The sequence below is a fragment of the Balaenoptera acutorostrata genome, chromosome 11 (assembly GCF_949987535.1).
Source record: "Balaenoptera acutorostrata chromosome 11, mBalAcu1.1, whole genome shotgun sequence".
Lineage (NCBI taxonomy): Eukaryota > Metazoa > Chordata > Mammalia > Artiodactyla > Balaenopteridae > Balaenoptera > Balaenoptera acutorostrata.
The window spans coordinates 105,367,801-105,389,847 of NC_080074.1; the positions used below are offsets into that span (position 1 = coordinate 105,367,801).

The 22,047-nt window shown below is 40.4% G+C and overlaps 1 protein-coding gene and 1 pseudogene across 13 annotated transcripts in view; both read left to right on the plus strand.

Annotated features, from left to right (window-relative positions):
* ERC1 (ELKS/RAB6-interacting/CAST family member 1) overlaps positions 1-22,047 on the plus strand; it is a 424,409-nt gene that overhangs the window by 290,631 nt on the left and 111,731 nt on the right. The gene's annotated exons all lie outside the window — the stretch shown is intronic.
* On the plus strand, positions 15,814-19,933 carry LOC103018016 (40S ribosomal protein S18-like; annotated as a pseudogene).

The following is a 22,047-nucleotide window of genomic DNA, read 5'->3' on the forward strand; positions in this document are numbered from 1 at the left end:
GGATGGAATGTCCTATAAGTATCAATTAAGTCCATCTTGTTTAATGTGTCATTTAAGGCTTGTGTTTCCTTATTTATTTTCATTTTGGATGATCTGTCCATTAGTGAGAGTGGGGTGTTAAAGTCCCCTACTATTATTGTGTTACTGTCAATTTCCCCTTTTATGGCTGTTAGCATTTGCCTTATGTATTGAGGTGCTCCTATGTTGGGTGCATAAATATTTACAATTGTTATATCTCCTTCTTGGATTGATCCCTTGATCATTATGTAGTGTCCTTCTTTGTCTCTTGTTATAGACTTTATTTTAAAATCTGTTTTTTCTGATACGAGAATTGCCACTCCAGCTTTCTCTTGATTTCCATTTGCATGGAATGTCTTTTTCCATCCCCTCACTTTCAGTCTGTATGTGTCCCTAGGTCTGAAGTGGATCTCTTGTAGACAGCATATATACGGGTGTTGTTTTTGTATCCATTCAGCCAGTCTGTGTCTTTTGGTGGGAGCATTTAATCCATTTACATTTAAGGTAATTATCGATATGTATGTTCCTATTACCATTTTCTTAATTGTTTGGGTTTTTTTTTTGTAGGTCTTTTCCTTCTCTTGTGTTTCCTGCCTAGAGAAGTTCGTTGAGCATTTGTTGTAAAGCTGGTTTTGTGGTGCTGAATTCTCTTAACTTTTGCTTGTCTGTAAAGGTTTTAATTTCTCCGTCGAATCTGAATGAGATCCTTGCTGGGTAGAGTAATCTTGGTTGTAGGTTTTTCCCTTTCATCACTTTAAATTTGTCCTGCCATTCCCTTCTGGCTTGCAGAGTTTCTGCTGAAAGATCAGCTGTTAACCTTATGGGGATTTCCTTGTATGTTATTTGTTGCTTTTCCCTTGCTGCTTTTAAAATGTTTTCTTTGTATTTAATTTTTGATAGTTTGATTAATATATGTCTCAGCCTGTTTCTCTTTGGGTTTATCCTGTATGGGACTCTCTGTGCTTCCTGGACTTGATTGACTATTTCCTTTCCCATGTTAGGGAAGTTTTCGACTATAATCTCTTCAGATATTTTCTCAGACCCTTTGTCTTTCTCTTCTTCTTCTGGGATCCCTGTAATTTGAATGTTGGTGCATTTAATGGTGTCCCAGAGGTCTCTGATACTGTCCTCAATTCTTTTCATTCTTTTTTCTTTATTCTGCTCCCTGGCAGTTATTTCCACCATTTTATCTTCCAGCTCACTTATCCGTTCTTCTGCCTCAGTTATTCTGCTATTGATTCCTTCTAGAGTATTTTTAATTTCAGTTATTGTGTTGTTTGTCACTCTTTGTTTGCTCTTTAGTTCCTCTAGATCCTTGATAAATGTTTCTTGTATTTTCTACATTCTGTTTCCAAGATTTTGGATCATCTTTACTATCATTACTCTGAATTCTTTTTCAGGTAGGTTGCCTATTTTGTCTTCATTTATTTGGTCTTGTGGGTTTTTACCTTGCTCCTTTGTCTGTAAAATATTTTTTCTCATTTCTTTTTTTTTTTTTTCTTCATGGGTGGGGCTGTATTCCTGTCTTACTGGTTGTTTGGTCTGAGACATCCAGCACTGGAGTTTGTAGGCAGTTGGATAGAGCCAGGTCTTGGTGCTGAGATTAGGACCTCAGGGAGGCCTCACTCTGATAGATATTCCCTGGGGTCTGAGGTTCTCTGTTAGTCCAGTGGTTTGGACTCGGAGCTCCCACCACAGGAGCTCAGGCCAGACCTCCGACCTGGGAACCATGATCCTGCAAGCTGCATAGCGCGGCAAAAAAAAAAAAAAAAAAAAAAAAAGAGAAAGAAGAAAACCAGTGCAATATCAAAGAATAAAAAACAAAATAAAATTAGAAAATAGAACCACAACAGAAAAAAGTAAAAGAAGGGTGGGGGGCAGGGGGAACAAGCCAAAAGGAGATAATAATAACGAAGTATAAGGAATAAAATAAAATTAGAAAAATAAAAGATTTATTAGGAAAAATAAAAATATAAATGAATCTACAAGGTAAAATAGAACCCCAATCTAAAAGAGGAAAAAAGAAAAAACAAAAAGCATTGGTTCTGGGGCGGAGTTCAGGTGGGGCGGTGGAACTTAGGCATGGGTGGGGTTTAGGGTGGGGCGGGACCGAGGCGGGTGGGGGTGGGGGGGTGACGTGTGTGGGGGCAGGGCGATGTTCAGCATGGGGCGGGGCCTCTGCTTAGGACCTGCGCACAAGGGGAGCGGCAGCACGTGGAAAGGAGGCCCTCTGGGGTGTGGGGTTCCAGAGTTTGGAGGTAGGGCCCTGAGTGAGCGTGTGTGGGTGGGGGTGCGGGGGCGGGGCTTGGGCTCTGCACGGCAGGAGGGAGGCTCCGAGGGCAGAGGATTAGGCCGGGAGCCCAACAGGCTCCCTGGTGCCTGAGTGGACAGGGAAAGTGCTGGCCCCGTTCCCGTCCGTTCCTTCGTGCCCCTCCCCCACCATCTCCCCCAGGGTCTCCCCAGTCGCCGCTGGACCCCTAACTGTGGCTGGGTCCCGCTGGCTGTAGGAACTCCTCCCCTCCCCCAGCCACCCCCAGGGGTGCCGGTCCCAGAGGTCCGGCCTTTACTTTTGCTCCACCTTACCTCCCTCCCACTCCCTCAGGACCCACGGCCAGAGGGGGCCTGGTGGGCAGAGGATCAACTCCGGGATCTCAGCAGGCTCCCGGGGGCCCAAGTGGGTAGGGGAAATCTTCCCATGCCCCCTTTTGGTCCTCTGCCCTCCCAGTGGTTCCCCAGTTTCCCCCTTCGGGCGTGGGATCCCTTCCCCTCAGGGGCGCTGGTTCCGTCCGGCCTCCACCTCTCCTTCCCCTTCACTCCCCCCACGCCCCACATCCTACCCGGTCGCTGGGGGTTCCTCCCATCCCCTTAGGTGTCCGTGGTCCCCCACTGGGGCCTGGTAGGTGCCCTAGTTGTGCAGAGACGCGAATTCCACGTCCTCCCAGTGGCCATGGTGACTCCGCCCTCTGCCGAGTGCTCTCTTGCTTCTGGTTCTGATGTATCATTTGACATGGCCAGCTGGCGGGCTGGCTCCCGACTGGTGCGCACAGTCCGCACTGGTGGTCGCCCGGTCCGAATTCCGCACCTCACTTTGGGAAGTTTAAGATAATTATTTTATTATCTCCATCAAGGTTTCCCTTTGTCTTTAATCTTCAGTAGTGGTCCAGCATTTTAGGAGGCATGATAAGGAAAAACAGAAAACCACATGTTAAAGAAGAAAATTTTACAAGTAAAAGCAGTTTGTATATTAATGTGCATCACTAAACTCTCAGGGCCTTTCTTGTTTAGCTTCCCTTAATAAATTCAAAGGACCCATAGTGTGCTGTTTTTAACTAGATTAGAGGTTGAAAAGTACCAAGTGATTATGTATCCACAGGTTTAGTCAGATTTGCTGATCTTGTCCAGTAACCGTTGAGTTTGGCTTTGTTTCATATTCTATATAATAGCATTTTCTCTGCTGTAGTAAAACAACCCTCAGAAGCCAAGGCAACTGATTTTATCGTTAAGTATGTAAATGAGGGCACATTTCATAAAATTTTGTAAATTTAACACCAGAAGGACAGAAGTTGGAGAAGACAGTTAAGTAAAGGGAGTAATAGACACACACACACACACACACACACACACACACACACACACACACACACACATATAAACTTTTTTTTGACTCCATTTGCTTTTCAGATTAGATTTTTAAGGATTGCAGTTCTTATAATTGACCACACTAATCACTCATCCCTCTTTCTTGAGGAAAATAAAACGATAAGTAAAAATATGTAGACATTAAAGAATAAGGGTTACAGACCAGCATTTCCTCTTTCAAGAGGGTAGCTTATCTTTTATCTCTTTCGTGACACAAGGTACGGATCATGGGTCATTCCTCTCCACTTGCCCATGCCTGCTTGCTTCTTTGATTGTGTCTTTTTTCTTTATTTGGTCATTAATTGTTATCACTGTATACAGTTACTTCAATTTGACATTTGCTTTGATTTCATAATATACAAACTCATACGGAAGTCAGATAAACCCTATTGGTTTTAGGGACCTGCTTGTAATATGAAACCATCCATCTTCTTCTTTGATATTCATGATCTGAAAACTTCTCATTCTTTTGGAGAAACTGAGCCAACGTGAATGTGTCGGTCAGTAGTCCTAAAAATACTTTTTGATTTCTTTTCTAAATCTTTTACAAGTTTATACATGAATCCTTACTTTGTGAAGGTAAGGTAGAAGAATCCTCACGATACTGATTTGCAGCCTATTGCAAAGTGCAACAAGGTTAGAAGCAAGACATTCTTCTCAAAGCCCATTAATTGAAAAGGGGTAAGCCAGAGTCTGGCCAAACAGTCCTTGACCTCACAAATTAGATTGAATAACTAACTGCATTACGTCCCGTTATTCCATCTAAATTCCCTGCCCATCAGGTGCTGAGTTCTAGCCAGTCTTGGATAATCCTGCAGCTGAAGCTCTTCATTAGTATCATGCCTGTGATGCAGAAAAGCAGTTAGTCTGTTTCTCAAAAGAATGCAAACTCAGTTTTGGTCCTACATGACAGTACTCTTTCCAAATTGAACTTGGTTAAACATTCTTCATCAAAGCCAGAAAGGTTATATGCAAGAACTTGGACAGATTAGGTGCCGTCATTCTTGTGTTTCCAAGGTGATTCTTTAGACATAAAGGAAAAGCTCTCCCTTTAATTTTAATAGGAACTGCTTATAAGGCCAAATGCTTTAGATTAAAAACTAAGTATTTTTTATTGTTGTTTCCTGTTTATAAATAGTTCATAGGGTCATTTCTTCAGTTATTTAAAATTCATTATTTCTCAATCTTGGAAAGGTTAGAGACGGCCAACAGAAGGTAGAACTTCCTGTTTCTACATGTCTTTCTCCAAAATGAAGAGTGTGGCACAATCACATTACTAAAGGGTCAATCTTAGGTAATCTTTTACTGTGCTGTTTAAAAAATAATAATTTCAAAGGTCTGTGGATGCGCTATTATAAGATGACCTACATTTTAGTAGAACTAAAGTGTTTCAGTTGATGGTAAATGTATAGCACCTAGCATGTTAACTCATGTATAGTGGTCTACGAGTGCTGGGAGGTTTTGTTTTTTTCACCTTTTATATCTAATATTGAAAATCCACACAATTTAAAATTATTTCATATCTTTATGGCCTGGCTTTACTTTTAAATCTTGTGTCCTCAGTTTACCAATCCCTACATTAATTTGAATTTATAAGCCCTTTATGTTTTAAGGGCCAGTTAGTCTGGAGGAAAGTATAACACGTTCCTATTAAAGTAACAAGAATGATTTTCATAGGTCTTTGTGGACCCGTCCCTTCAGAGGGATTTCTCATATCTTTATGTTCTAACAGTGAACTTCTTATAAATTTCTTTTAGCAGAATAAATATACATTTACACAGGCATTTTATTTACTTAGAGTAACATTTAGAGGCTTTTTACCCTAATGAGTATAAAGCATTAAATGATAGCCAGCCCCCAAATAGATTCTTCTATTGAAACTTCTTTACGTTGCTGGAAAATTGATCTTTGGTTCTTTTAATTACTGAACGTGGTTTCCCTCCCATCTCTTTGGCCATTCCTCAGAGGGCCCCTTTTTCTTCCCATGATGGTTGCTGTTCCCCCGCGAGCAGCATTCCCCATTGTCAGCTCGCTTCTCTGTCTGTACTTCCTCCACCCCTATCCCGCCCACCCCCTCCAAGTAATTTTAGCTACCTGATTGGCTGCAGCTATCATCTATAAGTGCTGATGACTTCCAAGTACAAATAGACACAGGTACATTGATGCTCTATTCCATATCTCACATCCAAGCTTTGGACCTCAGAGTCAGCTGCCAACTGTAAGTGACCTCTTAAACACTCCACAAACAATCTTAACATGTCTAAAATTATGCCCACCATTTACTTCACAAAAACACTCTTCTTCCGTATCTTCGGCATCAGTAAATGTAATCCATTCACTCAGCTGTTCCAGGCAGACACTAGTAAATAATTCCTAACTACTTACTTTCTCCTTTCCCCCCGCAGCTTTTTCAGTCATGTATCCTAGAGATCCAACCTCTGAATTATATCTCCATGTTGTTCTATTTCTTCCTATAACAGTGTTTCTCATATTTTATCACTTTTATATTTTCAAGAGCATCTTAATTAATTGATCGTTTAACTAGTTTTACTTTTTCTGCTATTCCTTTTTTCTCTGTTACTTCTAAATGAATACTTTTTAAAACACATACATGGTCATGTTATATCCCCTTAAACTTTTCCAAAGACTTTGCTTTCAGGATAAAATTCAGGCTCCTTGGCATGTTGTTCAAGGTTCTGATCTGTCTCCTCCCTTTTGTTCACACTCCCTGGCCCTTAGTACCACTTCATTCTTTCTGTATCTTCCTTTCCTCCCTCACTTCCCCCGCTGTTGTTCTTTTCTCTCCTCCCACCCCGTTTTCTGTCAGGTTGATACCTACCACAGCAGGAAGTAGTCACCACTTTCTCTGAGTTTGACACAAGCCTCTCTTGTTTCCTACCATTTCCTACCATGGATTGAAGTGATCTGTGTGCATGTTTTCTTTTCTATTAAGTTATTAGCATCTTGAGTCAGTATTAGGAGCTGTTCTACATCCTGGAAGTATAAATATGAAATAAGACATGGTCTCTGATCTTAAGGAGGAAGGGAGGGTTTCTTGTGTTTTTCATTCTAGGAACTCCTAAATAGTTCATTTCATAAATGAATGAATATCTGTTTAAAAGTTATGGGTTTTTTTAATCTTAGAAAAATAAGTCTTATTTTTTTCTCAGTTTTTCAGTATGGACTCATTAAATATCTCAAAAATAATTGTATAGAAGCCTAAACCAAATGAGCCATACATCACAAATTTTTTTTAATTAATTGATTTATTTATTTTTGGCTGTGTTGGGCCTTCGTTGCTGCATGTGGGCTTTCTCTAGTTGTGGCGAGCAAGGGCTACTCTTCGTTGTGGTGCACGGGCTCTAGGCGCACAGGCTTCAGTAGTTGTGGCACACGGGCTCAGTAGTTACGGTTCTCGGGCTCTAGAGCACAGGCTCAGTAGTTGGCAGCGCACAGGCTTAGTTGCTCTGCAGCATGTGGGATCTTCCTGGACCAGGGCTTGAACCCGTGTCCCCTGCATTGGCAGGCCACCAGAGAAGTCCCCATCACAAATATTTAATGATAGCTCTCTTGTAAATGAAATCCTATTTGGTATGTAAAAAGATGTAATAAATACAGTAATAATAAATTGTTATATCATTTCACATTTTGCAAGTACGTATTGTGTTGAGTAAATTTATGGAACCCTCACAGCACCCTATGAGAGAGCTGCCTTCAGTGTACTCATTATATAGTTGAGAAGACCGAGGCCATAATAAAGTGAGTAATTTTACCAGTTATACTAATAAATGGAAAAGAACAGATCTAACACCTTCTTTTCCTTTTGTCAGCTAATGCTGCTCTTCTAAATCTTACCTAGTTGAAGAATGGGGAAAGTGTATGGATAATTAAGACACTAAAAGAGGGGACTTCCCTGGTGGCGCAGTGGTTAAGAATCCGCCTGCCAACGCAGGGGACACGGGTTCCAACCCTGGTCCGGGAAGATCCCACATGCCGCGGAGCAACTAAGCTCTTGCGCCACAACTACTGAACCTGTGCTTTAGAGCCCGTGAGCCACACTACTGAGCCCACATACCACAACTACTGAAGCCCATGTGCCACAACTACTGAAGCCCACGCACCTAGACCCCACGTTCCCAAAAAGAGAAGCCACCACAATGAGAAGCCCACGCACCGCAACGAAGACCCAACGCAGCCGTAAATAAAGAAATAAACAAACAAACTAAAAGAGGGTGTGTTAAAGTAAGTCAGGCAAGAAATAATGAATTAGTGTTATGTTAGAGGTGGAGGATGAGGAAAACTGGAGGTAGAAAGAACAGAAGGAACAGATCCATCATGACAAGGATGCGTGGAGTTTGAAGGAAAGGGAGGATCAAAGATGATTTAAGCTAAAAGCTCCCAAGACTTCTGACTTCAGTTTTCTAGTATGCTTGGTTTCTCCTTAAGGAGATTCTGGAGAATAGTTTAACAGTTCCCAATGGAAGCAGATTATAAGAGCTGAGATGGGGATAGTTAACTCCTAGAACCAGCAACAGTGGACCCAGTGCTTGGGTTTCAAGTAATACCCTTGCTTTATGACTGAGAACCAGAAGCCTCTGGTATGTGACCAAGAACAGCAACTTCACTTTTCATAGGACAAACGTTTTCCATTATTTTCTTTTGGGAGATATATAATTAACATACTGCAGGACCGTGTGAAATACCAAATAACGTAGATGGACTTATAAAGAAAAGCCTCAGTACTACCTTTCCTGCCCCCAGTTCCACCTTCTAGAGTGAAGTATTTATTCTTTTTGAAGATTTTTTGTCACTCTGGACTTCAAGCTCATACTGTTATTTCTGTTGATTCCTGGCTCTACAGAAGGCTTAGATTTAGCTCACTTAAACTACTGCCTGCCTTCCCTCACTCTCCTGATTTTCATACTAGTATTAGCATTATTTTAGTAATAAGCTTTATTATTTGTTTCCTTTCTGACTGTAAATCATACACTTAAAACTCTAATTTCTGTTCCATCAACTTCTCACAGGCTCTCTTTGACTATCACTATGCAGAATAAGGTTATCAGAACCTCTACCCTTCCTTCCACTTCTGGCCTTCAGCTCCTAAATTCTGACAGTTGAACTTTTATTTTCACTCATTTTATAAGACATACATCAATGCTTTCAAGAAGAAGACTCAACTTTTTCTTCTATTTTAGAAAATTAGCCACAATTATGTATTCAAATATTATTCTTTCCCTATTCTCTCTAGAGTTCTTTTCGTTTGCAACTCCTAGAGTCTCTTAACCTTTCTTCCATGTCTCTTAATTTCTCTTGTCTATTTTAATCTTTTACCTCCCTGTTCTGTGTTCCAAGTGAATTCCTGTTACTGTCTTCTAGTTCACTGGATTTCATCTTCAGCTGTGTCCAATGACGTCTCTCACTTGTTTAGTTTTTTTTTAATTTCAATAACTTATTTGTGAAACTCTTTATTGACGTATACCACACTTACAGAAGAATGTATGTACTGTCTGTTCAGTTCACTACATTTTGACAAATTGAAAAACCTTTGTAATCTGGCCCAAGTTCAATACACAGAGTATTACCAGTGCTCCAGAAGTCGTCTTTGTGCTCCCCTCCCATTAGTAACACCTACTTTGAGAAACCCGCTTTGTGACTTCTGAAAGCATATATTAATTTACCTGTTTCTTATTATCTGTAGATGGAATTACAAAGTAAATACTCTTTTGTGTCTGGGTTCTTTCACTTTACGTTTTTTTATTAAAGTTGTTACATGTAGTTAATAGTTCTTTCAATCTCATGCTATCTAGTATTATATTGTGTAACATATTATTTATCTAGCAACTATCTAATAATTGATTCAGTGTTGATGGAGACATAGATTATTTAGTTTGGGGCACTTAAAAATTAATAGTGGTACCACAAACATGTCCACTGTGATAGTGGTTTCTGACCCAGGGTAATATTGAAGCTTTCACAAAGATCAAGTCACAGAGCCGGTAAATATTTTGGTTCTATCTGTGTTCTGAGGCTGTCTTCCTGATTTTCTGTGTCCTCATTCTAGAGAGCAGTTGACAATTGGGATGGGTGAGACATAGGGAATTTTGGCTCCTGGTTTTAAGTAACGAGCCTGTATGTCCTATAAAGTGCTTTTAGTCCCCAACATCCAGTAGAAGTCAGATTCCTCGTCACCTCTGCCTTCTTGCTAGTCCAGATTCCTGGCAGGCGTGGTTTCAGCCCTGCATATCACTTTGTGCTTCTCCGTTTCTGGTCCACACGTTTGTTTAAATTGTTTTGAGCCCAGGTATGGCTTTCTAGATTGCTCTTTATTTTATTTACCATTGCTGTGTATTTTGTGCCTCAAAGTATGAACTTACTAAAACACTTTGACCATAAGTCTTTGAAGACTCCTGCACCTGGGGGTATATCCATATCTTTGCTTAAGCTCAGAAAAGTTCTTATATTAGTTCTTTGACCATTTCCTTTCCTTCATTTTTAACTGGTCTCACCTTTTAAAACCTCTAGTAGTTGGATTTGGGGCCTTCCTAGATTAATCCTCAATTTCTCTTACATTTTTAACTCTTTGGGTTTTATTTCTTCAGTTTTGGGGGTATTTTCTTGACTTTCTCTCAGTCCTTCTGAATTTTTTTTTATTTTGGTAATGAGTGTTTTAACTGTCTTATAATCTGAATGTTCTTTTTTCATGACCTCCTAGATTTTGTTTTGTAGCTTTAATATCTTCTTGAATTTCTCTGAGAATAGTAATTAGACCTTTTTAAGAACTTGCATCTGTTTCCTGAGTTGTATTTCCTTCTACCTCGTTATTATTTATTTTCTCTTTCATCTTGGAGGTTTTCCACATACGTCTGATGATCCTTAATGGTCCATTCATATTTAAGAACTGAGTTGATTGCAGTAGGTGGCTGGATTGAGATTCCTTTAGTGGTGTTTATAGGTTTACTTTCCTGCTAGGCCTCTCCTCGGAATGAGGCAGCTGGCAAGTAGTTTTATTTACACGAACAGAACTTGTTAACTGTTGACATCTCGTTAGGATGGATGGGCATAGATCCAGGTTGGAGGGTTCCCCCAATCTAGAATGAAGAATTTACTCGGGGGCACCAATTCTGACATGAGAGCTTTACATCTCCCTAAGTAGTTTATTTAGTATCATAGAGGACCCAGTCATATTTCTTTGCTTGCTTGCTTGCTTGCTTGTTATAGCTGGGGAAAATAATAAGCTGCATGTCCTGTATAAGAAGATAGGAAAGTGAGGAGGGGCAGCTGTTGCAGTGATTCAGTAGTTAGAGTTTGAATGAATTCCCTTATTTTTGGCTCCTCCTTTCTGTCCCACCCACAGGCTGGTTTGAGTCCTGAATTTCTTTGGAGACTTTCAGGGAGGACTTGCTCCCTTCTCACCGTTAGCCTCCTACTGCATTTCCCTGGGCTGCAGGATACTCCTCCACTCCTGTTCATCTGGCAGTGCACTTGCTTCTTTTTATTTCTTTTAGAAATTCTTTGAATGCTCCCATCTGATATTGATACTAAAGAAATACAAATAGGAAATAAACCCATAACAGAAGTTATTTCCTCTTTCTCTTTCTTCAGTATCATTTTAATGGAGTCTCCATTGGATTGGAGGAGCTTTCAGACACCAAGCTGAAAGGGATAATGGGAAGTTCATATTGCTACTGACAAATGATACAGTTATTGAAGATCAGTTAATTCATTCATTCACCAGACATTGATTAAATAAAATTATGTGCTAGAAAGTACTCTAATATCAAGAGATATACAAGTGATCAAGACAGATAAGAGCCCTGCCTTTATGGAGGTGGAGGATACATTTTAGTGCATTGTAGACATAGAATAAGTAAACAAATAAGATAGTTTCAGACAAGGATTAAGTAACGGGAAGAAAATATAAGAGATCTTTCATAGAAATTGACTGCTGGAGGGATTTTATAGTATGTTGGGGTTGGGGAAAATTTTTTTTTTATTTTTTTATTTATTTATGACTGTGTTGAGTCTTCGTTTCTGTGCGAGGGCTTTCTCCAGTTGAGGCAAGTGGGGACCACTCTTCATCGCGGTGCGCGGGCCTCTCACCATCGCGGCCTCTCTTGTTGGGGAGCACAGGCTCCAGACGCGCAGGCTCAGTAATTGTGGCTCACGGGCCCAGTTGCTCCGTGGCATGTGGGATCTTCCCAGACCAGGGCTCGAACCCGTGTCCCCTGCATTGGCAGGCAGATTCTCAACCACTGCGCCACCAGGGAAGCCCCGGGGTTGGGGAAAATTTTAGATTAGGAGGTTTAAGAATGCTTCTTTTAGGTCTTCCTTGAACTTTATCGCCTTAATGTTGTAAAGAAGTTAGCCATGTGACTGTCTGGGGTAAGAGCATTCCAGGCATAAATTGGTGCAAATACAGAGGCCCTGATGCAGGATTGAACTTGGTCTGTTAGAAAAATAGAAACAAAACCAGTGAGTATAATAAATGAGGGGATTCATAGGAAATGTGCCCAAAGATGTAGGCAAGACCCAGGTCATTTAAGGTCTTAAAGGAGTTTGAATTTTATTCTAAATAGAGTGGGAAACCGTCAGAGAATTTTGACCAGGGTGGTGGCATAGTGTAATTTATGTTTTTAAAGTTTATAGATCTATAATCTATTTTGTAAGTTGAGCCTTTCGCATTCTGATGGATTGGATATTGGGGATGAAGGAAATGGAGGAATCAAGGATTGCTCATTTCGTTTTGGCTTGAATAATTGATCCTGCATAGTTCTATGGATATTTTTATTCTGCTCCGGTGATGTGCCCTGGGTGGCCCAGATTTCAGCACTGGCCACAGTGGTGACCCTTACTTAGGTTGCAAGATTTCTAGTTTACACTCAAGTGCTCAGACATTTATTCAGCATAGCCAGGATGGATGGAACCAGAGGGACTTCCAGGCTTAGCAGTATGCTGTGCTGGAAGTAGTCCTCTCTCACCAGACTGTCATGCTTTTGAATTTGAGATAACTCTAAGTTTTAAAGCAGCCACCTGAATGTGAGGAGTGCACTGTTCAATTTACATAAGTGAGAAGATTCTGCCATGGTTGCTTGGTCCAGTTTTTCAATCTTAAAAGCCTGTAGTAGCAAATTCAGATGTATTCAAAGGCTAAGCAGATAATGTTAATTATTGAAATGGAAAATAATATAAATGATTAAAGTGGGACAGTGTCAAAGCATTCATGTTCACTTAAAAACAAAATGCCATGCAGATGAAACACTTGTGTGAACCATATATAGACTGCGGGAAGCAATTTCTGGTATCTCTCTAATCTTGTCCACAGTTCTTTGTGGGGGAGCAATAAATTTTTATTTTTCAAAGTGGAAAGACAAGTAATATCAGCATTGTGGAGGCATAAGACGTTTCCTGTTTTTGTCCCACCTACACCCCCCCCCCCAAATATTCAGCATCCATCTAGGAATAAAAGTGTCTTTATGGGAGCTGTAGGATCTGTCATCATACACAAAGAGATCTGGAAGGAATATCGCCCACCCATGCATTGTGTATGTAATAGGCAGACAGACCTCATTCCCTGCTGTAGACCCTGAAGTGACTCGTGAACCAGCTCCAGGTCCTCTTGACCGAGGTCTGGGAGCCCCTGGAGAACACTGACTTAAACAGTCACCCACAGAGAAGAGAGCCTTTGTGGAAGTCCAGGTTTACAGAGGATCTAGCACTCCATTGGAGTAAAAAAAAGTGAGCTTGGATGCACTGAAGCAGGCAGTTAGTAAAGCCTGGTGGTGGCTGCACCTTCAAAAGTGAAGGCAGCAATCAAAACTCAAAAGGAACATCGAAAATCAAGGAAGCGGGCTTCCCTGGTGGCGCAGTGGTTGAGAATCTGCCTGCCGATGCAGGGGACACGGGTTCAAGCCCTGGTCTGGGAAGATCCCACATGCCGCGGAGCGGCTGGGCCCGTGAGCCACAATTACTGAGCCTGCGCGTCTGGAGCCTGTGCTCCGCAACAAGAGAGGCCGCGATAGTGAGAGGCCCGCACACCGCGATGAAGAGTGGCCCCCACTTGCCGCAACTAGAGAAAGCCCTTGCATAGAAACGAAGACCCAACACAGCCATAAATAAATAAATAAAAATTAGAAAATCAAGGAAGCATGAAACCACTGAAGGATCACAGTAACCTTCCGTACTGAGCCTAAAGATGTGGAGATCCATGATTTACGCAGTAAAGAATTCAAAATATCTGTTTCAAGGAAACTCAGTGAACTGCAAGAAAACAGAAAGACAATTTGGTGAAATCAGGAAAATAATATAGGGACAAAATGAGAAGTTTAATGAGATAAGAAATCATGAAAAAGAACCAAACAGAAATTCCTCTCTTTCCCCTTCTCTAACTGAAGGATTCCTTGTGTGTGGGCTCTTGGCCTCCTGGAAGTTACTGTGTCTCTTGCATCATGAAGGGAGAAAGGTTGAGATGCAGACTTAGACAGGCTAAGAGAGGCCAGATTGATCCATTTGAGGATCAGTGAATTTCATTCATTTCATTGAGTGTAATGAAAAGTCTGCTGCATCAACAGCAGACTTGGTCAAACAGAGTAAAGAATCAGTGAGAATGAAGACAGGAACTTTGAAATTACCCAGTCAGAGGAGAACAACAATAACACAAGAGTGAGGAGCACCCACATGATCTGTGGGATACCATCAGGAGACCAATTTGTGAATTATTGGGGTTCCAAAAGGAGAAGAGAGTGAGAAGGGGGCAGAAGGCTTAGTTAAAGAAATAATAACTGAGAACTTGCCAAATCTGGGGAGAGATTTGGATATTGAAGTACATGAACCTCATAAGTCACCAAACAAAACAACTTAAAGAAATCCTCTCCTTCCTATCCAGCTTAGTACTGATATTCCTTGCCAGCACAATTAAACAAGGAATAGAAATAAAAGGCATCAGAGGTGAAAAGGAAGAAGTAAAATTGTCTCTATTTGTATATAACATGATTTTATATATAGAAAATCCTAAAGATATGACCAAAAAACTTAGATCTAATTAACAAAGTCAGTGAAGTTGCAGGACAGAATCAACATACAAAAATCAGTTGCATTTCTATACACTGACAACAAATTATCTGAAAAAGAGTTAAAGAAAATGATCCTATTTATAATAATATCAAAACAATAAAATACTAAAAATAAATTTAACCGAGGAGGTAAAAGATCTGTATATGGAAAACTCTAAGACTTTGGTGAAAGAAATTGAAGAAGACACAAATAAATGGAAAGATATCCTGTGTTTATGGATTAGAAGAATTAATATTCAATATTAATTAACATATGGACATTATGTTAAATGTCTATACTATCCAAAGCTATCTATAGACACCTTATCTCTCCTAAGATTCCAATGGCATTTCTTACAGAAGTAGAAAAGACAACTGTAAAATCTGTATGGGACCACAAAAGACCTCAAGTAGCCAAAGCAGTCCCGAGAAAGCAGAACAAAGCTGGAGGCATCACTCTTCCTGGTTTCAAACTATATATAAAGCTATAGTGATCAAAAGACTCTGGTGCTGGCATAAAAACAGACACAGAGACCAATGGAACAGAATCGAAAGCCCTGAAAGAAACCCATACGTATATGGTCAATTAGTTTATGACAAAAAAGAGCCAAGAATACTCAGTGGGAAAAGGAAAGTCTCTCAATAAATGATGTTGGGAAAACTGGACCACTACATGCACAAGAATGAAACTGGACCCCTGTCTTACACCATACACAAAAAATCAAAAATCAACTCAAAATAGATTAAAGACTTGAACATAAAACCTGAAACCATAAAGCTCCTAGAAGAAAACATAGGGGTTAAGCTCTTGATATTGGTCTTGGCAATGATTTTTTGGATTTGATACCAAAAGTAAAGGCCACAAAAGCAAAAACCAACATGTGGGGCTACATCAAACTGAAAAACTTCTGCACAGCAAAGGTAACCATCAAGAAAATGAAAAGGCAGTCTACCAAATGGGAGAAAATATTTGCAAGTCATGTCTGATAAGGGGTTGATACCAGTATATATGAACTCATACAACTCAATAGCAAAAAACCCTAACTAATCCAATTAAAAATGGACAAAGTACCTGAATAGTCGTTTTTCCAAAGAAGATACTCACATGGCCAACAGGTATGTGGGAAGGTGTTCAGCATGACTAATCATCAGGGAAATGCAAATGAAAACCACAATGAGATATCACCTCCCACCTGTTAGAATGACTATCATAAAAAAAAAAAAAGAGGAATAACAAGTGTTGGTGAGGATGTGGAGAAAAAGGAACCCTTGTGTACTGTTGGTGGGAATGTAAATTGGTACAACCACCATGGAAGACAGAGTTTCCTCAAAAAATTAAAAATAGAACTATCATATGATCCAGCAACCCTGCTTCTGGGTATATATTGTAAGAAAATAAAATCACTATCTCGAAAAGATATCTGCTGCATCCCCATGTTCATTGTGGCATTATTTACAATAACCAAGACATGGGAACAACCTAAGTGTCCATCAACAGATGAATGGTTAAAGAAAATGGCTCACACAGGAATATTATTCAGCCATGAAAAAGGAAGGAAATCTTGTCATTTGCAATACATGGGATAGACTTAGAGGACGTTATGCTAAGTAAAGTAAGTCAAAGAAAGACAAATATTGAAAGATCTTACTTAACGTGTGGAATCTGCAAAAAATGAAAAAAAAAAGAGGTTAGATATGTGGTTACTGGAGGTGGGCAGTGGGGGAATTGGGTGAGAGTGGTCAAGATGTACAAACTTCCTGTTATAAGATTAATAAGCACCACGGGTGTAATGTACAACATGGAGTCTGCAGTTAACACTGATCTGTGGTATAGTTGAAAGCTGCTAAGAGAGTAAACCCTAAAAGTTCTCATCACGAGGGAAAAAAATGTTTGGTACTATGTGAGGTGATGGATGTTAACTAGACTTATTGTGGTAATCGTTTCTCTATATGTCATTATGTCATGTACCTTAAACTTATACAGTGTTCTGTGTTGATTCTGTTTCCATAAAACTGATAAAGAAACAAGAAATCTCTCCAAGGAACTTTGTAATAAAGTTGTCAAAAACCAAAGACAAGCAGAGCATCTTAAAAGCAGGAGGGAAAAAAGCTTAAATAACTTACAAGGGAATCCCTATAAGGCTGTCAGTTGCTTTATCAGCAGAAACCTTACCCCCAGGGGAGAGTGGGATGATACATTCAAGCCGCTGAAAGAAAAAAACTGCCAACCAAGAATACTTTACCTGGCAAAGCTGTCCTTGAGAAACGAAGGAGAGATAAAGAGTTTCCCAGACAAACAAAAGCTGAGGGAACTCATCATCACTGGACCTGCCTTATCAGAAATGCTGAAAGGAGTTTTTCAAGCTGAAGTGAAAGGTCACTAATTAGTGACTTGAAGACATGAAAATATACAACACACTGGTAAAGGGAAGTATATAATCAAATTCAGAATATTCTAATACTGTAAAATGGTGGCGTTTTAACTCTGGTATAAAACAAGAGTTTTAAAATTTTGGAGTTAAAGGATAAGAGTATTAAAAATAACTAACTGCTGTAATTTGTTAATTAATACACAGTATTAGATAAAATGTGACATCAAAAACCATAAAAGGGAGTGGGTAAAGGGGTAGAGTTTTTATGTATGATCTAAGTTGTTAATACCTTCAAATAGACTATTAGAGCTATAAAATGTTTTATTTCAGCCTCATGGTAACGGCAAAGCAGAAACCTACAGTAGATTCACAGAAGATAAAGAGAAGGGAATCAAAGCATAGCACTGTGGAAAATCACCATTTCACAAAGGAAGGCAGTAAGAGAGGAAGAAAGAAACAAGGGAACTAGAAAACAGCCAGAAAACTATGAATAAGATGGCATATTAGGAAGTGCTTACCTACAATAATTGCTCTAAATGTAAACGAGTTGAATTCTCTAATCAAAACACATAGATTAGCTGTATGGATAAAATAACCATATGCTGCCTACGAGAGACTCACTTTGGCTTTAAAGAAACACATAGGCTCAAAGTGAAAGAATGGAGAAAGATATTCCCTGAAAGTAGAAACAAAACGAGAGCAGGTGTAGTTACGCTAGACAAAATGGACTTTAAGCCAAAAACAGTAACTAGAGACAAAAAGATCATTATGTAATGATTAAGGGGTCAGTTCATCAAGAAGACAGAATAGTCATAATTTTATATGTTCCCAACATTGGAACACCTGAAAATGTTAAGCAAATACAAACAGATGTGAAGGCAGCAGTAGAGAATACAGCGTAAAAGCAGGTACTTCAGCACCCCACATTAAAGAGTGGATGAGTCTTCTAGACAGAAAATCAACAAGGAAACACTGGAGTTGAATCAGAGTGGAACGGTTTTATTTTTTTCTTGTTATAAAAGAGTACATGCTAATATGTTTAAATCCAGATATTTCATAAACATTTAGAGAGAGAAATTAAAATCACTTGTAATCCTACCCTAGAGCTAACTAATTATTTGTTGTATGACTATTCTTCATTCTGTTTGTATCTCCATATATTTTTACCACCTAGCAATAAATATGAAAATCTTTCTAAATCAGTTAATGATGTATATCATTATTTTAAATATCATAATATTCCACTGAATGATACACCACAAGCTATTTTTCTGGTCTCCTTTTGTTAAAGATAAAGTGTTTTCCAGTTCCTGTTATTTTAACTCTAAGCGGTATATTGCCACTTCATTCCACCTCTGTTTTTACTGTTCTTCCAGAGAAACAAATAAATACTGATTTAAAACATTGGATATTAACATTTCTATTTTCCCATGAAATTCCATTCATTCTATACTATAGGAAATTCATGACAGAATTGGGGGATTAAATGAGGATTCCCAGAGATATAAACTATATCCCAGAAATACATATCATCTACTAGAGAAATTTAGTTACTTAACATATTCAGTCATGAAAACTGTTGTGTGTCTACCATGTGTTTAGGCATTGCTCTAGAATAGGCTTTCCTAGGCGTTGTAGTTATATTTTTTAACTTGCAGTTGCCTTTCTTTTTTTTTTTTTTAAATTAATAGACTTTTACTTTTTTTTTTAAGTATTTGTTTTTTTTTTAATTTACTTATGGCTGTGTTGGGTCTTCGTTTCTGTGCGAGGGCTTTCTCTAGTTGTGGCAAGCGGGGACCACTCTTCATCGCGGTGCACGGGCCTCTCACTATCGCGGCTTCTCCTTGCGGAGCACAGCCTCCGGACACGCAGGCTCAGTAGTTGTGGCTCACGGGCCCAGTTGCTCCGCGGCATGTGGGATCTTCCCAGACCAGGGCTCAAACCCGTGTCCCCTGCATTGGCAGGCAGACTCGCAACCACTGTGCCACCAGCGAAGCCCCAGTTGCCTTTCTTTAATTCAAATTTTAAAAATTAATTATTTATTTGGCTGCGTCGGGTCTTAGTTGTGGCACGCGGGATCTTTGTTGCGGCATGCAGGATCTTTTGTTGTGGTGTGTGGGCTTCTTTAGTTGTGGTGCGCAGGCTCCAGAGTGCGTGGGCTCAGTAGTTGTGGCACATGGGCTCCAGAGCATGTGAGCTCTGTAGCTGCAGAATGCGGGCTTAGTTGCCCTGCAGCACGTGGGATCTTAGTTCCCGACCAGGGATCAAACCCGTGTCCCCTGCATTGGAAGGTAGATTCTTAACCATTGGACCACCAGGGTAGTCCCTAATTCAAATTTTTTATTGAAATAAAAAAAACATAGCTCTTTCACTGGAGGCTTGCATGCCACCGCTGAGGCTGCCACCATTTCCCTAGCGACCCCTGAGAAGGTCCACCACATTCGCAAGCACTCAGCACCCACATCGGTGGGCGATGGAAGATTGCCTTTGCCATCGCTGCAATTAAGGGTGTGGGGCGAAGATCCGCCCTTGTGGTGTTGAGGAAAGCAGACGTGGACCTGACCAGGACAGCCCACTGAGGATGAGGTGCAATGTGTGGGGTCACCATCATGCAGAATCCATACCAGTACAGGACCCCAGACTGGTTCTAGACAGACAGAGGACCTGAAGGATGGAAAACACAGCCAGGTCCTGGCAAGGGTCTGGACAACAAGCTCCGGGAAGACCCGGAGCGACCGGAGAAGACTTGGACCCACAGAGGCTGTGCCACTTCTGGGGACTTGGTGTCCAGGCCAGCACACCAAGACCACGGGCCGCCATGGCCGTACTGCAGGTGTGCCCAAGAAGAAATAAATTTGTGGGCATTGTCTGTTAATAGTTTATACAGTTAAAGAAAACACATAACATAAAATTTACCATCTTAATCATTTTTAAGTGCAGTTCCATAGTGTTAACGTATATTCACATTGTTGTAAAACCAATCTCCGGAACATTGCATCTTGCATTAAAGAGCTCGTCCTTTCCCCCTTGCCCCAGCCCCTGGTCCCCACCATTCTACTTTCTGTTTCTATGAATTTGACTAATTTAGATAAGTCTTCTAAGTGGAATCATACAGTATGTCTTTTTTTGACTGGCTTTTATCACATAGCATGATGAACTCAGGTTTCATCCATGTTGTAGTGTGTGTCAGGATTAATTTGAGGCTCCAAGATCAGCCTGGCATACTTAAGGTAATTCTGTGGACAGGTTTCTTTCTGAATCACTGAGTGGATATTCAAATCTTTGTTTGAACTTTGGAAAAATATTTATCAGAATTTCTTCTTGTATTTCATAGAGAGATAAACAGTTTGTGCCAGTTACTGGTCTGTCTTGGGAATTCATGTATGAAAGGCATGGAAGGCAGGAAATCATAATATATTGTGTTGATAGATATAAAAGACATATGAGCTGGGTTCAGTGGGAGCTTGAAGCAAGGAAGGGAACCAAGTCTACCTGGGATGGTTAAGGCAGGCGTCACAGACCCCCTAGCTGTCTCTTAGGAGGATAAGAGAAGAGAGCTTTGAAAGTACTAATAGACCAAATAACGTAGAAAATGAAGTCATAGAGGTATGAAATACTAAGGTGTATTTGAGGAACTATCAGAAATTTAGTATTGCTGGAGCAAAGAACATTTGAGGCAAATTCTGAAGGAAGATGCTGGAAGAGCCTTGTATGCTGTGCCACTAATTTAAATGTTTATTCTGTAGACACAGGGGACAGGGAAGTGACACAATCCGATCCATATTTCACGAAAATAGTGCTGGTTCTATTAAGGATGGATTGGAATGGGGAGGGACCAGAGCAGAAGGCCAGTAAGGAATCCGTTGGATGAGTCCAGACAGGAATACTCTCTAAATTTAAGAATTAAGCACACTCGAAGAGTAATGAGATAAATACCTAGGTGATCTTTTTGCCGGTCTCTCATGCTGTCCACAACTCCTGACAGCCCCTGAACTGACCAGTCCTGGCACTCGGCAGCTTTGAAGTGTTTATTCAGAAACGTCCCTGTTTGTACAGACAGGTGTGGGAGTTCCTGGGCTTAAAGCAGATGTTGCAGCTCTTCTGGGATTTCTTGTGTCGGCACCATGAGACCAGCAGAGCCCTGTGCAGACAAGCTTCCGAAGCAAAGGACTGTTTTTTTCCGTTATAGACTCCATCACACCAAGGAGAGTACCATTTGTTGCAACTAGTTAACCTGTATCATTGATTTTAAAATATTTCACGGCACATTCAAATGACAGCAGTTTTGGTATTAACTTTGTAATTTACAGTTTGGGAACTCTGCTTCTCATTATTTTGGCATGAAAACATTCCATTCAGTCATCATGCTACTTTTATTTTTTTATTATTTATCTACCTACTTACTTACTTACTAACTTATTTATTTATGGCTGCGTTGGGTCTTCATTGCTGCACGCAGGTTTTCTCTAGTTGCGGCAAGCGGGGCTACTCTTCGTTGCAGTGCGCGGGCTTCTCATTGCAGTGGCTTCTCTTGTTGTGGAGCACGGGCTCTCGGTGCATGGGCTCAGTAGTTGTGGCTCATGGGCTCTAGTGCGCAGGCTCAGTAGTTGTGGCACACGGGCTTAGTTGCTCCACTGCACGTGGGATCTTCCCAGACCAGGGCTCAAACCCATGTCCCCTGCATTGGCAGGCAGATTCTTAACCACTGCGCCACCAGGGAAGACCCCATGCTACTTTTAATTTAAAAGGTTTCTGTAAGCTACATCAGGAAAACTATATCTACTATAAAAACTATGCATCTATTCTTCCTTGAAGAAGACTGTGTGTTGTCACTTTGGGGTTTAGTTATGTTGGTATTGATATGGAGCCATTTTTAAAGGAAGTTATGTAGCTGTTACTAACTCATCCCTCAATCACTTAACTACCCTTTCTACCCCTCTGACCATGCGTGTCATGAATCTTCTTGG